The sequence below is a fragment of the Gobius niger genome, assembly GCF_951799975.1.
Source record: "Gobius niger genome assembly, chromosome: 12".
Lineage (NCBI taxonomy): Eukaryota > Metazoa > Chordata > Actinopteri > Gobiiformes > Gobiidae > Gobius > Gobius niger.
The window spans coordinates 22,618,481-22,624,480 of record NC_136863.1 but is presented as its reverse complement, the minus strand read 5'-3'; the positions used below and the strand labels follow the sequence as shown (position 1 = coordinate 22,624,480).

The 6,000-nt window shown below is 42.8% G+C and overlaps 1 protein-coding gene across 1 annotated transcript in view; it reads left to right on the top strand.

Moving 5' to 3' along the window:
• Positions 1-2,744: 2,744 nt before the first annotated feature.
• LOC306971319 (cingulin-like protein 1) overlaps positions 2,745-6,000 on the top strand; it is a gene marked incomplete at its 3' end in the record, with an annotated part of 137,063 nt that continues 133,807 nt past the window's right edge. Inside the window, exon 1 of the mRNA XM_079567559.1 lies at positions 2,745-2,749. The remainder of the gene's footprint in view (positions 2,750-6,000) is intronic.

Sequence of the window (6,000 nt, the reverse complement as noted above, 5' to 3'; positions counted from 1 at the left end):
CTTTGGGTAATACATACAGTAAGTCGTGCCAATGACCTTTTTCAAAAACTAACTGATCTGGCTGGGGGTCAGACAAATAATGCAACAACGATATAATTTCCTTTGTCAGAGTCGATCCCAACGACAGAACCGAAGTTAAGGAAAGATGGCAAATGATTGTGTGGTGAGGGTTGTTGTGGCACTACGCAGGAGCAGTCAATGTCTCGATGTAGTGTTATGTAAAATAATCCAAGCTAAAACAAAAATAACCAGAGGAAGGAAAGGTGGATATCAAAGCGCTAACAGGTGCCAGTGTGACCATGCAGTAATCAAACAAGTGGCTGGTGCTGACAGGAAGCCCTATAATAGCCAAACGAGGGACCTACCCTACCCCAAGTCACGTTAAGGGACACTTTTTTGTGTGGCCTTTATTTGTCAGAACGTCTCAGCGTGAAAGTGGCTGTTGAGTGGGAGAGAAACACGTCAGCGTGTTATTGAAGCCAGAGGAGAGCTTACACAGTACCAGCATGTGTTGCATGCAGCCTTTACCCTGAGGCCATTGTGCAGCAGTTAACACAATTTTCTTATCCCTGCTGTTTAATGAGCTGTTTAGGAACAATATAAATATTTGAAGCTGCTATGCCAGGAGATTGTACACTGCCCCCTAGTGTGAGAGCAAATGTCACATCTGCACCACAGCAGCACAGAGCATAGCTGGTAAGTGATACCTCAGATGGAGATTAACGCGGGCATGACGAACACTAACAGTACACTGTGTGTTTGTGTTTCCCACGCTGCACTGTCAAAACAAACAAGACTCAGGCTCCAACCAAAATAAGAATTACCTCTGGAGTAAATGAAGAAGATACAGAGTAAGGTGGAATTATTTCCCAAACCACACAAAGACCCACATGCTCACCACCATCATCGGCTTAGACGCACAGATATAAACAACACGCGGAGCCTCTAAAGCCTCAAAGCACTGAGTGGTAATTAAGTTTGTGCATTCCAGGAGTCATTCTTTGAGCTGCATCCGACAAGTGCAGAACGACTAAACTGTTTTTCCCCATGCCCCATTAGAATTACTTTAAAGGAGCACTTTTAAAAACTCCAACAGTTCTAATCACAAAGGCAGCAACAAACTAAGTGAATGAATTTTATCAGGAAAGTTTCAGAATTTAAACATCTCCTAACCTTTGAACGCACGGTCACATAAAGTATTGATGAGGCTTAAGCTATGAATGAGCCGAACTGTCCTCATCCTCCATCTCCTGCATCCCGGAGGGTGATCTTTGAGACCGCAGAGTCTTTTCCCTCCATAGTTTCATCAATGGGCATCAACAGCTCAAAGCACAATATAATTAAGTTGGACTTTCATTGATAAAAATGAAAGGTCAATACGTGGTTTAAAAAATGAATAGATAAAATAAACCCTCTGATGAAATATGGCTGCCATGAGCTGCAGTTCAACCAAAAATAGCTGTTTGTTTAATACAGAAATAGATGCATGACAAGCACAAGACTAAATTCACATCTGCATGTGAAAGCCTTTGGTGTCTGGCGCATTGAAAAGAAGAGGAGAATTTATTGAACACAGCTCATGTCTGGATGGGCAGATGGCATTCACATAATGCCACTATTTTAGCATTGCAGTGTCGAGCTGGAATCAGCTGGCTCAGTCTAAGAGGAAGCACAGGAAAGAACAGGGAGTAAAGAGCTGCTGGCAGTGGCCTGGTCTAACCTGGCCTTTACCAAGCTGTCAGCAGAGACCCAAAGTCAAACCTCAGGGAAGCGGAGGAGACTGGTGTGGGACTGGGGTGGACCTGGGTTCTGTTACATCATTTGTGGCCACCAGACAGTGTGGTAGACTTATCTGTCTGTGGTCTGGGGTGGCAGTTGTCTGGCCCAAGAGTGAGTCACTCTTTCTGTTTACCTCAGTGTGAACCCTTCCCGGGAGCTTCTCTGTCCAGCAGCAGCGTGAGGCTCTGCAGCAGCCTGAGGGCCCGCAGCAGGGTGGCTTCCACCACGGCCCACCACCAGAGAGGCCAGGAATGTGCTGTGCCCACACCTTCCAAACCATGACACCTTTTCCTGTGGAAGGAGCTCTTCCTCTCCCAACCATCGGGGTAAATATAGCTCTGCTACTGCAGCCTGCACAGCAGTCTCAGGTCAGGCACTGATGAAACCATTCAAGTGTTTGTTTTCACCAAGTGTGGAGTCCGATTTCTAGGATTTGTCACACAGGACATTAAACCGACCCACTGCTGTTTAGACAAGCACAGTAAAGAGCCTGGAAGTGCGTTTATTAGACTTTTCAATGACAGCTTTGCAGACTGTGTGCGCAGACCTGATGTGGGAAACCCTATCCACCTCGTTCTACTAAATGACTTGTATAAACACAGATTTCTTCTTTCCTCTCCAGCAGGTTAACACAGGATTCAGGCTTTAGGATGTGTAATGCCACAGACTCCTCTTCTAATTTATTATAAGTAGTGGGTTATAAAACATCACCTGATATAGCTTTTATTGATTTTAGCTTGCCACCCCTGTAGAGTCTGCATCACTCATTTCCCTGAGAGCCTCAAGTTATGCATTGGAAAACCAAAGATAAAAAAAGGAAGTCTCCGGATGGTGTCAAGGCTTACACACCTCTGTTCATCCAATCACGGCAGTAATAAGGGCCTTCCTTCACTCTACATGAAATCAAGTTGTGTGGGGTAACATCGAGAAGCGTATCACTGACTCGACACTGGCAGAATCACGGTTATTTGTGTCGTGCCATGGTTATCGCTGTTGTGCATTTTTAACATAGTATGCAATTATGTTTACAATTATTTATGACTATGCACAGTGGCACAATTTGCAAAACCCTATCCCAGTTTCTTTTCTGAAAGTAGCAGCCTATCTAACATGGAAAAGTGGGCCAGTTCACGCTGGAACATAAGCAAATACTGAATGAGTGACCAAGCTTTCCGGAAAAAAAGCCAGAGCCCAGGAGAGATAGCAACTAATCTCAGCATGAAGCAAAACACAAATACGAGACAAGCTGCCAGAGCACGAGGCCCAATGCATCAGACATCTTTGAGCAATATCAAACCTCAAAAAGATAAATGGCCAGGGAGCTGCAACAAGAACAGAGAATTGTTACTAGAAATAATGAGTTTGTTTGTAAGTTAATGATAGTACAGTGTCGCTTCAGAGTACATGTGCATGACATTTATACTCCTACAACTGATCTCATGCTCTCAGACGGACTGCAGAGGCCTTTTTAATTCTATGGGTGATTCGATTTTTATTGTACAGGGACACTTAAACTAGATGCAGAGGCACAGAAGGCAGTAGCAAATGTTTGAACACAGATGCAAATATATCCAAACTCCCGCATTTCCTTGAAATCCTAACTTTCAAAATCTCAAGACTTAGTCTAATAGTGTACACCCGATAGTTTGGTGGTTAAGACTGCTGTACATACTGTTCTGTCCTCAGCATTCGAGTCCCGACTTCGACAACTTATCCATCAATATCTTGGCCCGCTCTTCACCCCCTTTCACCCTAGACTGCCATTTTGAATAAAGCATTCAGGCCAGAAAAGCCGATCAAAAAAGATTCAGTTGAACGGTAACTTGTCGCAGTCACAAGGGCTGGATATGGATATAAACATCATAGGGTAAGCTTCACACTGCAATCTCACAGCATCAATGCATGACAACCTATTTAAAGACAATTACGTTGCTTTAGAAATATATAATAATAAATTATAGCGTATAATGCCTTAGTCACTGCACGACTTAAAATAGGTCACCACAAAACTGCTCATAAATCATTTTTGAAAACCAAAACACTTGAAGACAGTGATAAGTCATTCATGCGAAATGTCAGCTGATGTCTGGACACTCCTTTTGCATAAAAATGATACAGGACATATAATTATAACATTGGCAAAAATATATTTTCACACAATTGTAATTCACATTGACAAGAAAACAATAACAATGCGGTTGCTTCACAAACGAGTGGAAAACACGAATGTGGGAATTCCCCATATTTTCGTGTTGCGGAAAAGTCTATTTGGTCTCAATATGTCACATTCCTCACCATGAGCGGCACGACAGATGGCCTTGACCTAATCTCGTGGGTTTTGCTCAGAAGACTAGCCAAATACATTTTATAGCAATAAACAAACTCAATGCATTCACATACTCAGACGTGCAGGATTAATAGGCACCAAGTGGTTTCTATGACGCGATTTCCATGGTTTAGTCTCCCAACATGGGAGTGCCTTTACAATTTCATGTCTATGAACATCCAAAGATACAACTGACCAACAGGAAGAAAGTGCCACATGGCAAAATGATACAGTAAACACAGGAAACCTGGGCGTAAAAGGACCAAATACATTCTGCCGTTTCAGCTCCGCACCCAGTGCGCCACCATCTATTTCTGTGCAAGATGAGGAAAACACTCACCACCGAAAAATGTGGGTTTTGTGTACAAATATTATATTTCAAAACTTTAAAGAGTAATGTTCAATAAGTACAGTGATTATCAACTTAATAATGCAGCTGTCTTACAGTCATTTACTGGAGATGGCTGCCTGAACCACGACCATTATATTTTGTTACTGAAACTATCAAGTTTGTGTTTAACTATGTCCACATGAACAAAATCAGCAATGAGCAATGCTTTTCCATTAAACTTATACCCTAATCAAGTGGACTCCTGTCTACAGTCACATCATCGGCCCCAAAACAAATGGCTTTCAACTGTTTCATGATATGGCCATCAAAGGAGCTTGTATAGGATAGGTTTCCTTTAAAAACAAAAAGAGTAACAATGGGTTTAAAACGGATGCTCAAGGAATTCATCCTCGTTTTGCAAGCAAACTACAAAGAACGGACAACAATAAACTCTATAGAAGAGGAGCGTTGCGGCTGGCGCCATAGGATAGATGCATCCTTTTGAGTCACAGGGAGATTAGCCATTTCTTCAAGTGACAAAAAACCTGATTAGCCTCCCAGTGACCTCTCAGGATTGACCTCTGACTTGTGACCCTGAGACTACTGTGCTTAACTTGAGTTGGGAGCCCACAGCAAGAGCCTTTTCATTATGTTTCATCAAAATGCCACAAGGAAAAGCGAGACTTGTCTGAATGACACAGGATGTCACAATGGAGCCGAGGGGGGATTGATAGGGCAAGTGGGTTTAATTAGAAACAAGGCATCTCCGGAAACAAAAAGAACAGAAGCAGGAGGGGCAGGAGAGAGAGATGAGAAGTTTTTAACAAGAGGTCAGAGAAACGCTGGCTTAGGACGTGGGCTTCATCAAATCCACTTGCAAATCCGCAGATAAGCCCCATGCATTGTTTTCAGGAAGTCTGCTCCAAACATCCAGAATGCAGGCAGTGGATTTGGGAACTTTTGCAAATGGCTCCAGGCCACTGAGCTGGATGGCAGTGTGATCATGCGTCTTTCCACGTGTGCATGTTGTGTGCATTTGGGGGGATGACACGCCGAGGAAGGGGCTGTCAGAAAGGCTCGGGCTCAAATGCGAAAGCTCTGACCAAAAAATTCCAACAATAGCTCATGACTCTCAGGCCACCAAAAGCAATAGCAGTGAATTGTGTCTGGCTCTCCCACTGCGACCTCTCCATAGATAATATGTTCTTTGGACGCTGTCACCCCTCATTGTTTCATTATAAACGCTGTTTGATATTTACATGTGCTATTCTCTAGAGTCCAACATGTGAAATGATCTCCTAAGAACAAACACATTTGGCTCCATGTAGAGACTTCCCCCCCAACAACCAAAGAAAAAGGCATTTATTTTATCAAAGTCACTCAACTGCGAAGTACTAAATATTTGAAAGCGAAGTGACAAATTATATTATATTGACATAATATAGTTTGTATTGTTTTTTAAGTACACTATCTGCACTACGTTGACTAAACTTTAAACTAATAAATAGAGAAGAGTGTGGTTTTGTTGATTTCACTTTACCTACTACTGTGTTTCCGGCGACAG